This window comes from Bos javanicus, chromosome 6 (genome assembly GCF_032452875.1).
Source record: "Bos javanicus breed banteng chromosome 6, ARS-OSU_banteng_1.0, whole genome shotgun sequence".
Classification (NCBI taxonomy): domain Eukaryota; kingdom Metazoa; phylum Chordata; class Mammalia; order Artiodactyla; family Bovidae; genus Bos; species Bos javanicus.
The window spans coordinates 43,271,397-43,288,523 of record NC_083873.1 but is presented as its reverse complement, the minus strand read 5'-3'; the positions used below and the strand labels follow the sequence as shown (position 1 = coordinate 43,288,523).

At 38.7% G+C, this 17,127-nt stretch overlaps 1 long non-coding RNA gene across 1 annotated transcript; it reads left to right on the top strand.

Annotated features, from left to right (window-relative positions):
- Positions 1-10,673: 10,673 nt before the first annotated feature.
- On the top strand, positions 10,674-16,553 carry LOC133250080 (uncharacterized). The gene is made up of 2 exons (XR_009737221.1): positions 10,674-10,778; positions 15,986-16,553. It is a non-coding gene; the product is annotated as an uncharacterized LOC133250080 (long non-coding RNA).
- Positions 16,554-17,127: the final 574 nt, after the last annotated feature.

Sequence of the window (17,127 nt, the reverse complement as noted above, 5' to 3'; positions counted from 1 at the left end):
CTATTGATTAATGTTCCCTGGATTCAGGAGTTCTCAGGTGTTCTCAGGATTTGGACTTAAGCCTCCTGCCTCTGGTTTTCAGTCTTATTTTTACAGTAGCCTCAAGACTTCTCCATGTATACAGCACCGATGGTAAAACATCTAGGTTAATGATGAAAAGTTTCTTCACAGTGAGGGACACCTAGAGAGGTACACAGAGTTACATGGAGAACAGAAGAGGGAGGAAGGAGACAGAGGTGGCCAGGAGGATAAAAGGGGAAATCAAAAGGAGAGAGACAGATCCAGCCAGTAATCAGTTCCCTAAATGTTCTCCACAGCCCAGAACACACAAAGAGATTCACAGAGTGGGTAGAGATGAAAAGGGGGAAGGGGGAGATAGAGGCGACCTGGTGGAGAGAAAGGAGAGTCAAAAGGGGGAGAAAGCAACCAGGCCAGTGATCTCACTCCCAAGTAAAAATGGGTACTGAAGATTGAGTTCTTAAGGGTACAAAGTTGATAACAAATACCAAAAAGCAAAGATTAAAAATCTAGTGTAGAGGTTAGATTCTCAAAAATACAATATTAAAAAAAAAAAACTATGTCACAAAAATTATTAAAAAAAAATATATATATATATGAAGTTTGCTTTAAAAATAGGGTCTTTTTTTTTGCAAGGTAATAGTTGTTATAAAAATGAAAATTAAAGAAGTAATAGAGACTTAAATTTAAAAAAAAATTTTTTTAATTAAAAGAATGATAACCAGAAGGGAAAGAGACACGTGCACCCCAATGTTCACCACAGCACTGTTTACAATAGCCAGGACATGGAAGCAACCTAGATGTCCATCAGCAGATGAATGGATAAGAAAGCTATGGTACATATACACAATGGAGTATTACTCAGCCATTAAAAAGAATACATTTGAATCAGTTCTAATGAGGTGGATGAAACTGGAGCCTATTATACAGAGTGAAGTAAGCCAGAAGGAAAAACACCAATACAGTATACTAACGCATGTATATGGAATTTAGAAAGATGGTAACAATAACCCGGTGTATGAGACAGCAAAAGAGACACTGATGTATGGAACAGTCTTATGGACTCTGTGGGAGAGGGAGAGGGTGGGAAGATTTGGGAGAATGGCATTGAAGCATGTAAAATACCATGTAAGAAACGAGTTGCCAATCCAGGTTCGATGCACGATACTGGATGCTTGGGGCTAGTGCACTGGGACGACCCAGAGGGATGGTATGGGGAGGGAGGAGGGAGGAGGGTTCAGGATGGGGAACACATGTATACCTGTGGGGGATTCATATTGATATTTGGCAAAACTAATACAATTATGTAAATTTTAAAAAGAAAAGAAAAGAAAAAAAATGATAATAGTAAAAATATATCTAGGGCTTTCTCTGGAGCTGTTGCAGACAGTGTGGGGTCAGTTCATTTTCAGATAGTTCCTTGGTCCAGCTTGTACTTCTCAAGGTCTATAGGCCCCTTCCTATGTAGTTGGTGCAACTACAGGGTTTTAATCTATTGCACCTGTCACTTCCAAAGCGGTTCCCTCTATTTATTTTCGCTTCTTCTGTTTACTAGTCTCTTCAGTGTCTAATTTCCGCCCTGACACAAGGCGGGCAGTGATGGTCACTTTTTTTAGGCTCACTTGTTCAGTTGTGCTGTGAGGAGGGAGGAACACTGCAAACAAATATCACTGGCATGTGCTCACAGTGATTCAGCTACACTGGGTTTGCCTCCATTCAGTGTGTGCGCTTTCCCAGTCTACACTGCTCAGGCTCTAGGTTTCTCTACTGGGAACTGTCTGATGCTGGCCCTGCATTGTAGGCACTCTCCAGGTCTAAGCCGCTCAGGTTCAGGTTCCGGGGTACTCCATAAAGGCATAGATTTGGTTGGGCCTGCATTTTGTGCTTGTCCCAGGTCTGAGCAGCTCAGGTGACGAGGTGCTTGGCGAGCACAGTCGCCTCCAGTTAAAGGCTGTGACTTATCGCCTCCTCTATCCTAGCCACTCAGTTTTCTGGGTGTACAACAGGTGCGCCTTCTCAGATGTGCCGTGTGTCTCTTCTGGGGAGCTGATCTCTGCCTGCGACCCTCCCGGGGGATGTTGATCGTCCAGAATCCCAAGAAGTCTTGGTTAGCAACGATGTCTGCTTGCAGTTTGGTACAGGATGCCTCCCTGGGGCCGCAATTGCCCCTTTCTGGCTCTGGCTGCCCTCGCCTGCCTGTCTCCAGTGGGGAATGTGCCGGTCTGCAGCTGGCTAGCTCTGCTCAATCCTTTGTTCTGTGAGTGGGCCTGGTGGTATCTTAGGTTAGGGCTTTTCGCGGGATAGCTATCCCACAGTCTGGGTTGCTATCTCAAGCTAGTACCTTCAGATTGCCCTTGGCGCATTCAGACCTGGCCCTTATCTTAAGCAATGCAGCCTGCGCCTCCCTGTCCAGCCCCCGCTTGCTAGTGGGAGATGCGAGCATCTGGGCTGCTCCACTGGGAGTTGCTGTTAGGCACATAATCTGTGAGTTTTAATTATTTATTTATTTTTCCTTCCAGTTATTTTGCCCTTTGAGATTCCAAGGCTTGCCACAGACCCACCAGAGAGAATGTTTCCTGGTCTTTGGAAACTTCTCTCTTTTTTAAGTCTCCCTTCCTGGGATGCATCTCCATCCCTACCTCTTTTGTCTCTCTTTTTATCTTTTATATTTTGTCCTACCTCCTTTCAGAGGCAATGGGCTGCCTTTTTGGGTGCCTGATGTCCTCTGCCAGCATTCAGAAGTTGTTTTGTGGAATTTGCTCAGCATTCAAATGTTCTTTCGATGAATTTGTGGGGAAGAAAGTGGTCTCCCTGTTCTATTCCTCCTCCATCTTCTTGATATTCTCTTCTAATCTCAGATCTCTAGGGAAATAAACTAGTGGGGTTCTCTTCCAAACTTGTTAAAGAATCCTGATCTGGTCACTTTTTATAATGAATCTAATGTGACCTTTAAACATTTTTGTTTATATTTTTTACTCTCTTAAGATTTGTTTTCTTATGACAACCTTTATTTTCATTTTCTGATTAGAAACAGACAATTTCACAGAGAAATAAAGTATTTAGACAGTCTAAATATCAGGCAGTAAGTGTTTATTGATTATCCACTATGGAGGATGTTATAGAGTATTCAAAAGAAACATGCAAAATTAGTCTAACTCTTAAAGAAGCTTAAAATCAGCTGAGAAGGCATATATATTTGGGAAATGAATAACACTGAAACACTGTATGATTAGGTGGAAAATGGCTAGCACAGAAAATAAGGTGGCCCTAAATCTTGTGCAATTTTAAATTAAGAAATCTAGTTAAAATGTGTTTGTCTCCAAAATATAAGAAGTAATTAGTGTCAGGGAGATGTTTATACAAGTTTCAGGAATCATAACATTAAACATACAGTCTCTGGAGTTAGATAGTTCGATTTAATCTGCCTTTTATTTGCCATTTATCAGCTGTGTGATTTTAGAAGCTCTCTTAACCTCTTTGTGCCTTGTTTTGTCATCTGTAAATTGGGAGCAGTTTATTTCTAACTTATACTATGTATGTGATGTGAGCAATGCTCATGTTTGCTATGTTGTGCTAAAGCTAAGTATGCTGCTACTGCTGCTGCCAAGTCGCTTCAGTCGTGTCCGACTCTGTGTGACCCCATAGATGGCAGCCCACCAGCCTCCCCTGTCCCTGGGATTCTCCAGGCAAGAACTCTGCAGTGGGTTGCCATTGCCTTCTCCAATGCAAGAAAGTGAAAGTGAAGTCGCTCAGTCGTGTCTGACTCTTAGCGACCCCATGGACTTCAGCCTACCAGGTTCCTCTGCCCATGAGATTTTCCAGGCAAGAGTACTGGAGTGGGGTGCCATTGCCTTCTCCAGCTAAGTATGCTACAACTCAATAATTTAGACACTTGCAGGCAGTTAAATACTTGGCTGGAGTCATTAGATATTCAAATTATTTGACTAAGGAATTCTACTCATATGTTTTTATTATAAGCAAGAAGAGTAGGGGCAGGCTCCATTAACATTAGTTGAGATTATTATACTTAGTGAAGTTCACAGCATTAAAAAAATATTAATAACTTCAATGAAAACCCTGTGACTTACCCTTATTAGTTCCAGATAGGTAAATACTTTGCTAGTGAGTAATAAGTAAAATTAGCTTTCAACTCATAACATTATAAGTACAAGATTCTTGATATAAATATTAGTCATGCCACAGTAGAAACACATCTCTAGCTACACAAATAAGTTTAAGAAACACAATTATTATAGTAAAATAATTGGAAACAATTTAATAGTCAGTGTCAAAAGAATCTCCCTGCAATGCAGAAGACCTGGGTTCAATCCCTGGGTTGGGAAGATCCCTTGGAGAAGGAAATGGCAACCCACTCCAGTATTCTTTCCTTGAGAATTCTATGGACAGACCATGGAGTCACAAACAGTCAGACATGACTGAGCGACTAACACCTTCACTAACTTCATCAATGAACTAGTAAAATGAAATTTGGTAAATAAACATAAAAATAAAGTTGTTGAAATTAAATTTAGTACAATTATTATTCAAAAGTTTATAAGGCACATAATTAAATAACACATAATCAGTACAATTATACAAAATATGTAAACATGGATGGTAGAGGCAAACACAAAATTATTGGTTTGTGCAATATATGATTCATATTTACTTTAGTCTGTATTATTTTTTCCATAAAAATCCCAAGGAAAGAAACTTAGAGGTAATTTATTAATACATACATTGTTGAAATTATTAATTTATTTATAAAATTACTTTGAAAATATATAAATTATATATAAACCCACTGAGATTAGTTCCTTGTATATGATAATACTAAGACAAAGTTATTTCCCTTAAGACATTCCAGGCTACTGAATTCAGTAAAGGCATTTATATTTTCAAAATTATTTTCTACTTAGAAAAAAATAATCTAGATTTGTATAACATTCTTTCTTTCCTGCAAAATGAAATCTAGGTGGTTTTATATATATATATAATAAAGAGGAGGCTCTATGGGCTCCCCTCGTGGCTCAGATGGTAAGGAATCCACCTGCAATGCAGGAGAACCAGGTTGGGAAGACCCCTGAAGAAGGGAATGGCTACCCACTCCAGTATTCTTGCCTGGAGCATTCGATGGACCAGCCCACCTGGAGCCTGGTGGGCTATAGTCCATGGGGTCACAAAGATTCAGACATGACTAAGTGACTAACATTATACCACTATATAATATATATACCTGGAATGTGTAATACATTTTAAGAGAAAAATTTTCCTAATACCATAAAGTAAATTATTGACAAATTCAACTTTATGAAAATTACTTTTCCATTAGAAAAATTACTGTGAATGAAGGCAATAAAACACAAAACGGTACTGGATAATGATATTTATAACACATGCATGTGTGTATGCCAAGTTGCTTCAGTTGTGTCCAACTCTTTATGACCCCATGGACGTCATCCCTCCTGGTTTTTCTGTCCATGGAATTCTCCAGAAGAGAATACTGCAGTGGGTTGCCATGCCTTCCTCCAGGGATCTTACCAACCCAGGGATCAAACCCGTTTCTCCTGCAGCTCCTGCATTGCAAGTGGATTCTTTACCTCTTGAGCCACCAGGCAAGTCCCCTATAATAGGTAACGCAAATTAGTTTACTATATAAGATAGAAAAAAATTTAAAGGATCATCAGACAATTGGAAAACAGGGCCAAATAAATAACATGATACAGCAAGCATCCTGAGTTATGTTGTCATTATATTGGTGTATTCATTCAGTTCAGTTCAGTCACTCAGTTGTGTCCTACTCTTTGCAACCCCATGAATCGCAGCATGCCAGGCCTCCCTGTCTATCACCAACTCCTGGAGTTCATTCAGACTTACATCCATCAAGTCAGTGATGCCATCCAGCTATGTCATCCTCTGTTGTCCCCTTCTCTTCCTGCCCCCAATCCCTCCCAGCATCAGAGTCTTTTCCAATGAGTCAACTCTTTGCATGAGGTGGCCAAAGTACTGGAGTTTCAGTTTCAGCATCAGTCCTTCCAATGAACACCCAGGACTGATCTTTTTAGGATAGACTGGTTGGATCTCCTTGCAGTCCAAGGGACTCTCAAGAGTCTTCTCCAACACCACAGTTTAAAAGCATCAATTCTTTGGTGCTCAGCTTTCTTCACAGTACAACTCTCACATCCATACATGACCACTGGAAAAACCATAGCCTTGACTAGATGGACCTTTGTTGGCAAAGTAATGTCTCTGCTTTTGAATATGCTATCTAGGTTGGTCATAACTTTCCTTCCAAGGAGTAAGCGTCTTTTAATTTTATGGCTGCAGTCACCATCTGCAGTAATTTTGGAGCCCAAAAAATAAAGTCTGACACTGTTTCCACTGTTTCCCCCTCTATTTCCCATGAAGTGATGGGACCAGATGCCATGATCTTCATTTTCTGAATGTTGAGCTTTAAGCCAATTTTTCACTCTCCTCTTTCACTTTCATCAAGAGGCTTTTTAGTTCCTCTTCACTTTCTGCCATAAAGGTGGGGTCATCTGCATATCTGAGGTTATTAATATTTCTCCCAGCAATCTTGATTCCAGCTTGTGTTTCTTCCAGCCCAGCGTTTCTCATGATGTACTCTGCATATAAGTTAAATAAGCAGGGTGACAATATTCAGCCTTGACGTACTCCTTTTCCTATTTAGAACCAGTCTGTTGTTCCATGTCCAGTTCTAACTGTTGCTTCCTGACCTGTATATAGGTTTCTCAAGAGGCAGATCAGGTGGTCTGGTATTCCCATCTCTTTCAGAATTTTCCACAGTTTATTGTGATCCACACAGTCAAAGGCTTGGCATAGTCAATAAAGCAGAAATAGATGTTTTTCTGGAACTCTCTTGCTTTTTGCATGATCCAGTGGATGTTGGCAATTTGATCTCTGATTCCTCTGCCTTTTCTAAAACCAGCTTGAACATCTAACCTTCCTAAAAAGATTATTTTCAACTAAAACTGCTGCAGAAGAAATAGAAAACCTGGGTCATCACGTAACGATTAAGGAACAAAGATGTTAGATAAAAATATGTTCTCATAAAGAAAGCTAAGTCCAAATGTTTTTCTATGTGAATTATATCCAAAATTAAAAAGAAAAACATATACAAAGTATTTCAGAAAATAAAATAATAGGGAAAAACATCAAATTCATTTTATGAGCCTAGTATAAATCTGATGGGAGCTTCCCAGACGGCTCAGTGATAAAATATCTGCCTGGCAATGTAGGAGATGTAGGTTTAGTGCCTGGGTCAGGAAGATCCCTGGAGAAGGTAATGGCAACCCACTCCAGTATTGCCTGTAAATCCCATGGACAGGGGAGCCTGGTTGGCTACAGTCCATGGGGTCTCAAAAGAGTCAGACATGACTTACCAACTAAATAACAATAACATAAACCTGATATCAAATTTAAAGAAAGAATTAGACACAAAAATTACAGGTCAATCTTACTTTGAATATAAATGAAAAATCACTGAATAGGCAACCCCAAATCCAGCAATATATAAGAAAGATACTACATCATAACCCACCTGCATGTAAGAAAGTGAAAGTGAAAGTCACTCAGTTGTGTCTGACTCTTCGTGACCTCATGGACTGTACAGTCCATGAAATTCTCCAGGCCAGAATACTGGAGTGGGTAGACTTTCCCTTCTCCAGGGGATCTTCCCAACTCAGGGATCCAACCCAGGTCTCCCACATTGCAGGTGGATTCTTTACCAGCTGAGCCACAGGGAAGCCTAAGAATACTGGAGTGGGTAGCCTATCCCTTCTCTAGCAGATCTTGCTGACCCAGGAACTGAACAGGGGTCTCCCGTATTGCAGGCAGATTCTTTACCCATTGAGCTATCAGGGAAGCCCTGCATATAAGGAAGCAGATTTAATTCAACATTCAACAACCTACACTGTAATTATCCACATTAGTAGAAATAGAAAAATTATATAATCATTTCAATGGAAGCTTAAATAAATCTGTGATCAAATCCAACAAACTTTACCTATTGTGTATGTATAAACCACACATATTGGTGGTGGTTTAGGTGCTAAGTCATGTCCAACTCTTGCAACCCCATGGACTGTAGCCTGCCAGGCTCCTCTGTCCATGGGATTCTTCAGGCAAGAACACTGGAGTGGGTTGCCATTTCCTTCTCCAGGGGATCTTCCCAACCCAGGGATCAAACCCGGGTCTCCTGCATTGCAGGCAGATTCTTTACCAACTGAGCTATGAGGGAAGCCCATATGGCTTCCATATATATATATATTACCAAATTAGGAATAAAAATAAACCTCTTTAACCTGATAAAGGAAATAAAAAAATATTCAAACAAATTATTAGAATAAGTAAATTTAGCAGTTTCTTGATAAAATGCCAATATATAAAATTTAATTTTTGTATGTATGAATACCATTTTTTAGTATATAATATTAATACACAGATATAATACCAACACACAAACTCAACTCAATATATAAAATATGATTTTATTTGTACACAATATATAAAAGTAACATTTCCAATAGAAACAACGTACACCAAAGTGCACCTAGGAGCAAAATAATGTATAAAAATTTAAAGGAGAAAATTATAAAAATTTACAGAAAAATAGAAAATAAAGCATAAAAGTAAGAGATGTAAATACCACATTTGTGTATGAAAATATTAAATATCTTAAAGGTAATTTCTTTCTGAAGTGATCTAGTGAATAATGGGTAATTCTAAAAAGTATTTGAAAGGATTTCTAAGTTGAATTAGCAATATAAATAATAGAATAAAGGACAAAAAACAGCTAAGATTTTTCAAAAAAGAGTCAGAGGAGCATTCATACTGTCCTGGATATAAAAATTTACTATCAATACATGAAAAATTAGAACAATATTTTATGAGCCTAGGGTAGACTGAGAGGTCAGAATCATATCCACCCCATATTTAAAAGACTAATTCACGGCAGTACTTCATTGTATTATCAATGGTGAAAAATGGGTTAATTATTAAATAATGCATGGATTGCTCATTTAAAAAGAAAATAAAAGAACAAAAAATAGATCTTGACCCAATATCTTACACAAAACAAAATTCCAGATAGATCTAGTACTTAAACATGCATAGCCAACTTTACAAAAGAATGTTAGAATAAAGCCTTTGTGACTTTAAACTTGAAAAAAAGTTTATTTAAAAAGATAAAAGGCTAAAACCATAAAATAAAAACTAAATTAAAATTAAATTCCATTTCTCAAAAGTTGCCATATAGAGATTAGAGAAAGCACAAACTTGAAAATGCTGTTTGCAATCTGTAAAACCAGAAAAGGGTTAGAGAAAGAAATTGATAACCTATTTTTTAAATCAAGAAGAAAAAGACAAGTATTTTAATATAAAAATGGATGAAATATCCAAACAAATATTTCAGAATAGGAAAACACAAATGGACCCAAGATTATATGAAAATATTCTCTCAACTTTATTAGAAATCAGAGAACAGCCAATTAAAAACTCTCACTTTTGTAACACTGCAACACCTGAAAATATCAAATACTCTTAAGCACGTGAAGTAGTCACTGAAAGTGAGGGTCCAAGCTGAAACAATGACTTTGAAAAACAATTTTGGCATGATTAGTAAGCTTGAGAATATCTGATGACCCAGCAGTTCTGTTTTCCAAAATACATAGCCTTGAGAAACTTTTCTGTGTAGTTACCACAAGAGATATAAAAGAACATGTGCAGCAGCACTGCATTTAATTAAAAAAAATTATTCATCAATAGTGTACCACATAAATAACTAATGGACTATTCATTCAATGGGATACAACAGTGAAGATGAGTTAGTACAATACAGATTAATCTCAAAATCCTATGTTGTATGAAAGAAGCAATTCATCATAGAATATAGAATATTTCCCCCTCTACTTAATGCCCCAAACCAGCTAAAACTAAACAATACATATTTAGGGGTAAATACAGATGTGATAAAAATGCTAAGGCATGGGACTTCCCTGGTGGTCCAGCGGCTAAGACTCCGTGCTCCCATTGCAGGGGATCTGAGTTAGATCGGGGTCAGGGAGCTTGATCCTACATGCCACAAGTAAGACTTCACATGCTGTAACTAAGACCTGGCACAGCCAAATAAATAAATATTTTTAAACATGGTAAGGCAAAATTGCATTGTTAGCACAAAAATTTCAGTTACCTCTGATGGTGGTGAAATAGAATGTTAGCAGAAGAATGCAGGAATTTTTCAGGTGATTCTGAAGTTTGGTGTTAGGTACTGCCAAGTCTCTTCAATCGTGTCCGACTCTGTGCGACCCCATGGACAGCAGCCTACCAGGCTTCTCCGTCCATGGGATTCTCCAGGCAAGAACACTGGAGCGGGTTGCCATTTCCTTCTCCAGGTGTTAGGTACAGGGCTGTTTATTTTATTTATTTTTATTAATGTGCTTTAAAATGTACTATATACATATTTATACATTTTCTTTGATATGATGTATTTCTCAATTTACACAGTGAAAAAAATATTTTTCTCTTCTACCAGAGCTCATTTTAATCTCTTGAACACTGAGCTAAAACTATTTTGTTGTTTTGTACATTCCTAAACACTTGTTCACACTTCTGTACAAAATACTTTCTTTCAGCCATTTGATACCCTCCAAACACCTTGGAGAGTCAAGACATCTTTATTTGCTTAGAAAGGATATGGGAAAATACACCAACCCCTGTACTGAGAATTTACCATCTACCAGGTACGCTATATAATTTCAATATCTGTCTTATTTAATTAACATATTAATATCCTGAGGTATTATTATTTCCATTTTTACTTGAAGAATCAGAGGGTCATCCACATGCAGAGTTGTGATTTGAGGCCAGGCTAGTTGGATATCAACTGTGTATTTTCATTCACTCCCTGTTTTCACAGATTTAGCATTTATTTCTGACACCTTGAGATCCTGAGCTACTTGTGAGCAAGAACTGTGGGAGTGTGGTTTGGGGGAGAATGGTTACCTGTGTATGTATAGTTGGATCCCTTTGCCATTTACCTGAAACTGTCACAACATTGTTTATTGGCTGTGAATGTGTTAGTCGCTCAGTGGTGTCTCACTCTAAAGATGCTAAGGCATGGAACTTCTCTGGTGGTTCAGTGGGACCATCACCCACCAGATTCCTCTGTCCATGGAATTTTCCAGTCAAGAATACTAGAGTGGGATCCCATTTACTTCTCTGGGGGATTTTCCCAACCCAGGGTTCAAACCTGGATCTCCTGCATTGTAGTTGGATTCTTTACTGTCTGAGCCACCAGGAAAGCCTGTTAATTGGCTATACCCCAATACAAAATAAAAAGCTGAAAAAACAAAAACAAAAAATAGCTATGGTACTTCATCCTCAGAGCCCTTAACTCTGACCCGGATTAGGGTTCGAGCAATCAGTGAGTTTTAGGACATTTTGGCCCATGTATTTATCATGAGTTATAATAGCCAGAATGAGAGAGGAACATTTTAAATTATTTAATTCAATGATCTTACATTATATTTAAGTAAACTGAGGCCTGAAATGTTTAATTGGCCAGTCTCTGACACCACATCCACAGAACTAAGAGATATATCCATCTTTGTATCTCTTTTCTCCTTGGTCTTCTCTTTCCAACACCTCCCACTGTGGATTTGGCTATTTTTTCCATGTGGAGTTGGATAGGGTCCACTTGAAGAGTTTAACACCTATCTGTTTGTCCAATCTATTCCCTAACTTAGGTGTTTTCCTTAGTGAATAGAGCTGAGGACATTTTAATTAATTTATTATGTCCCTTCAATTAAGGGACCCAATTAATAATTGAAATGGATTTTTAATTGGTTTATATCCTCTAGGGTATCATATTAATAACATAAATAAACTAACAGGTTTGCATTAAATTAGAATTCATCTATATGTATATTTGTTGCCTCCCAATACATTATCTATTCTTAACCTCCAAAACCGAATATAACTTTTTAAATGAAGATATCCTAATGTGCTCGTTTTTTGTTATTGTTATTCCACTTTAAGGCAAGGTCATAGTGTGTTCTAGCTTGAAATGAAAAATATTGATGTTATTTTTACTTTTGTCACTAGATTCATAATTTCCCCAGTTCTCCAGTCCTTTCATGTAGAAATCACTTTTGAGTAGTCTCTCTTCTTCAACAGTCTATCTGATCATAGCCTTAGGTACCACCTCAGAGAGGCAGATCATTTGTTTTTAGGTAATGAAATTGAAAATCAGAGAGGTCACACAGCATGCCTGAGCTCACACAGCAAGTTAGTAATAAGGATAGTGGTCTGTATTTAGACACCTTGTGGATTTTTCCCTCAAATGTCATTTACTTTGGCCCTCCATTCCCCTTTGGGATGTTATGACACAAGATTACATTGGGATGAATCTTCCCTTCTGTTGAGAATAACTGAATGACTTATCTTATTGGAAAAAATAATCAAATTTCTTTCTGTTATTCCCAGCACTTAGCAAAATATCTAGGACAATAGTGTCTTATTACAAGTTATTCAGGGTAAACTGCCCAAAGGCTTCTAGCATTTTCTCCTGCCTGAAGTGTTAAATGAATGCACCCTCAGAAGGACATTTCAGTACAATCCACCCTTGAATGGTTGGGCTAATTTATTTTTGCAACATTGTTCCTGATATTTCTCTCATACAATTTATCTTCCCTGCATAGCTACCATGTTTCCCATCGGATCCCACTGACATTCTTTCTTCCCTGCCTCCAGTTCTGAAGACTCCTCTAACTCAGTGATTTGCAAAATGTAGTCCTCAGACTATGATCTGAGAAATTGGTAAAAAAGCTGATTCTTGGCCCTTCTCCTCACTAATTCTGGGGGTGAGTTCTACACTCTGTTTTAACAAGTTCTCCAGGTGATTGGGATGCATGAGAAAGTTTGAGAACAGTTATTCTACTTAATGGATGAAGAAAGGGATTCTTAGGTCTTACAAGTCTTTCAAGACTTCAATTTTTCCTAAGTGGATAAATGAAACCCTTTCTAATACTCATGCGCTCTAATACCTCAAACTCCTCCTTTAACAGAATCAAATTTTCTGTATTTGGGGGTATATGCCTTATTATTCCCAAGTGAAAACTGAGGGTAAGTATTCCAGGCTTTATTTCTAATTATTCTTCCACATAATGCCTCACACTTGTTAATGCATCAATATATACTTATCGAATCACTGTATGTACATGTGCTCATTCACATCTGACTCTTTGTGACCCCATGGACTGTAACCCATCAGGCTCTTCTGCCTGTGGAATTTTCCTGGCAAGAATACTGGAGTAGAGTGCCATTTCCTTCTCCAGGGCATCTTCCCAACCCAGGGATTGAACCCACATCTCTTGCATCTCCTGCATTAGCAGGCAGATTCTTTACCACTAGCACCACCTGGGAAGTGCTATTGTATCACTAGAGGCAGGAATAATGATGATGATCATGATAATTTTTAGAGTGAATATTTGTCCTGTTTGCGGTCCAGTGATATGTTTTCCATATTCTTTCTAAGGTTGGAAATTCCTTTTTTCCACGGCATTGGAAATTAGAATAGAAAAAATTCTATTTTCCCAAAATAAAAGGCCAAACTCCCCCAATTTCTCTTATAACTAGTGCATGGCTCAATCAATGGAAAGATTTAAAAACCCAGTGATACAGAAAAGAACAGATGGAGAATTCCTTTTATCTCCTGTAGTGGTCACAGTAGCAATGGCTATTTGTTAAATTCTGGCAAAGAAGTGGTCTTGGGGGTGCTTTAGGTAAATTCAAGTTCCTTAGCAATGGCAAGTTCCAAGAGGGCAGTGGTACTCTAATGTCCATGGTGGCACCAGCACATTCTTGCATTTCTTATCAGACAAGTTCCTGAAAGATTAGCATTTAGTCTGACTCCCCAGCCTACTCACTGATTCTCTGGGCAACCCAATATCTTTCCATGCTTTTCTTAATAACTGAGTCAGTATTTGTTGCTTGCACTATAGCACCCTGACTGATGCAGTAATAATAATGACTGTTCTATTTGATTGAGTAGTTGATATGTCTATTAGGCTGCCTATGCATCCCAAATATAACAGAAAATTAATTTATCTGAAAAGACAAAGATTGCAGAATAAGTCATATTTGTTTGCCTTCTGTCAGGCCTCCATACACAAATATGAATATTTGACACTCTATTGCTCCAGAGGGACAGCATGGAGTAAAGACTAACACATTCTTTTGTGTTGTAAACTACATCATCATTGCTCAAGGGGACAATGGGTGTTGCCCTCTACCACCTGTGTCTGGGTGTTGCTAAGGTCTTTCCTTTGTCAGCTCACATTTCCAATCTTTAAGGTCAAGGTTTTCTGCTCCAGGCACATCTTGGATGGGTAAAAGGAAGCATTCACATACAAAAGTTCAGGCAGCATGACTGGGAAAATCACCCATCTGACCCAGAGAGACTCTCTTCTTGGAAAATTACTAAATTATATCCAACTATAAAAACCTCACTTTGAATTGTCTAACAATGTGAATCTCATTTAATGTTCACAAAATCTCTGAGGTGGATGCAGAGGGTGTCATTCTTACTTTACAGATGAGGCTCTGAAAGGTAAAAATCAAGGTCATGGTTACATACCTTAATGTTAGCAGAATTAGGATTTAATTTCCTGTTGACCCAATTCAACAGCCTTTATTCTTCCTGATGAAATGCTGTCTTGCAAGGAAGGCCTCCTCTCTACAGTCTTTCTGTATACTCCACTTTCTCCTTCCCAGATTTTACTGATCACATTCTCCTTTAAGTCCTCAACATACTTCTGTTGTAGAACATAGAATACTTTGCCACTCACATTCCATACCTCTCTATCTGAAGTATAGATTACTGAGAACACAGATTATGCTTTACTTGTTTCCCATGTTCCTAGTACAGTGCATGGATTACAGTATTTGCTTAATAAATATTTATCACAAGAATGGATGGGTGAATAAAAGCAGAGGGGAAAATCCAATACTGTATAGATAATTATGACATGTTCACTTAGCATTCCCCCGAAACACACAAGTCAAAGGGAAAAGAGAGCTCTGGAACTATCCCTTCTACTGGGATCGACTCACTATGGTTCACTTCAGAGAAAATAACTACACTCTTCTAGTTCATTACAAATAAACCCCAACTACTCCAACATTCCAGTGCAGCTGGCTTGCCTGGCTACTATCTAGATCCCTTCATAATAGCACACACTGCCATTTCATTACTGACAAGGGGCCTTGGAACCACCTAAAGAACGCTCTGTGTGAGGCTGAAGTGGCAGTATTGCTGATCCATTGCAGCTGAAGGTGTCCTCATCTGGGGAAGGACTTCTGGATAATGAACCTTAACTGCCAGTCCCTATCAAGGAAGTCAAGCCATTTTTCAAAGCTTGGGAGTTATTTGCTTGCATTAGATGGTGTCTGAGCTCTAGAGGTTGATGTGGAACCAGCAATGTATGTAATGAACATTTATGGAATTAAATGCTACGGCCATCATGATTACACAAAACTAAAAACAAATAAAGAAGTGACCATACAATCTGCTTGCATTGCATTCCACTTGGAGAATCCAATTTGTAATTCTGAGGGAGAGAAAATACTGTCTCTCCCCATTCCTTTCTTTTAAAAGAGGTGGCAGAGGAGAGGAAGTAGTGCATAGGTTTTGAACTCCAAAGACCAGGGTCTAATATTGGCTTCCTCTCTCATTCATTGTTGACCTTCAGAAAGTTCCTTCCCATCCCTTAGACTCCAATTTCTCTTCAGCAAAATAAGTATCATAATATCTTCCTCTCACTCTGCCCATAAGGATTAAATGAGATGATGTACATGAAGTATCGGCTCTATTGTACCTGCTTGTTTAATTTTTTCTTGTTTACCACTGATTTATCTGTGTCCTCCTTGCTACTTTATCTCAGCACAGAAGTACATTGTGTTCTATTGACGGTGACCTGCAGGCCTTTCTGAAAGAGAAGGTAGAAGACAAGGGAAAACAAGAATTTATTAGTTATGCAAAGAATCCTTTCCTCCAAGGATGAACATTCTACAGGCAGGAGAAAAGAATCCATGGGGACCTGGGCAGATTGAAACAGCTGTACACTGAGGAGGTTCATGCTGGGAGAAGACATTTCCTTTAAAGTGTTTCTGCATCTTCAAAGCACAACATTGAAAAAGGCCAAATGATGTTCCCTCTGCTGAATAAAGCTGGGACAGCTGCTTTAACCTCACTACATGTGGAAAAAGGGCTTTGATGAACTGAGAGTGGCTTTATGGGCAGTGACTTCCTTCTTGGTCCTGGACCGTAAGCAATTTGTGCAATGCAAATAGAACAGACTATTCCATTTCTAAGTTTTCTCTGTGTGGACTGCCTCTGGTCCACAGGGATGTTGCTAAAATGGTCTTTGAAGTAGGGAAGATTATTATTTGTGGGGTGATGCTGGGGATCTCGTTGTTTTGGTGTAAATGAGTATTAAAGATCATTTTGTCAATCATTTCAGTTCAGTTCAGTCGCTCAGTCATGTCCGACTCTTTGCAACCCCATGAATCACAGCACGCCAGGCCTCCCTGTCCATCACAAACTCCCAGAGTTCACTCAGACTCACATCCATCGAGTCAGTGATGCCATCCAGCCATCTCATCCTCTGGTGTCCCCTTCTCCTCCTGCTCCCAGTCCCTCCCAGCATCAGAGTCTTTTCCAGTGAATCAGCTCTTTGCATAAGGTGGCCAAAGTACTGGAGTTTCAGCTTCAGCATCATTCCCTCCAAAGAAATCCCAGGACCCAGGCCCATTCAAGTGCACAGCTGAGTGGGTCTTTACATGTATATCAATAATTACAGTGGGGAATATAATTTTACATTTGAGTCTAAATACTCCTTCCCATTTTTGAGACAAATTCCAGAATTCTTAAATAAAAGAGTGATTTATGCTTATGTATCAGAATTCCCCATCATTGTGATATAATTCAACCCTCTGAGTTTCCTCTATAAAGTTGGATGAGACAGATAAGTCCATTCTACAGATGAGAAGAGTGAGGCTCAGTGAGGATGCATTTGTCTAAGATGGTGC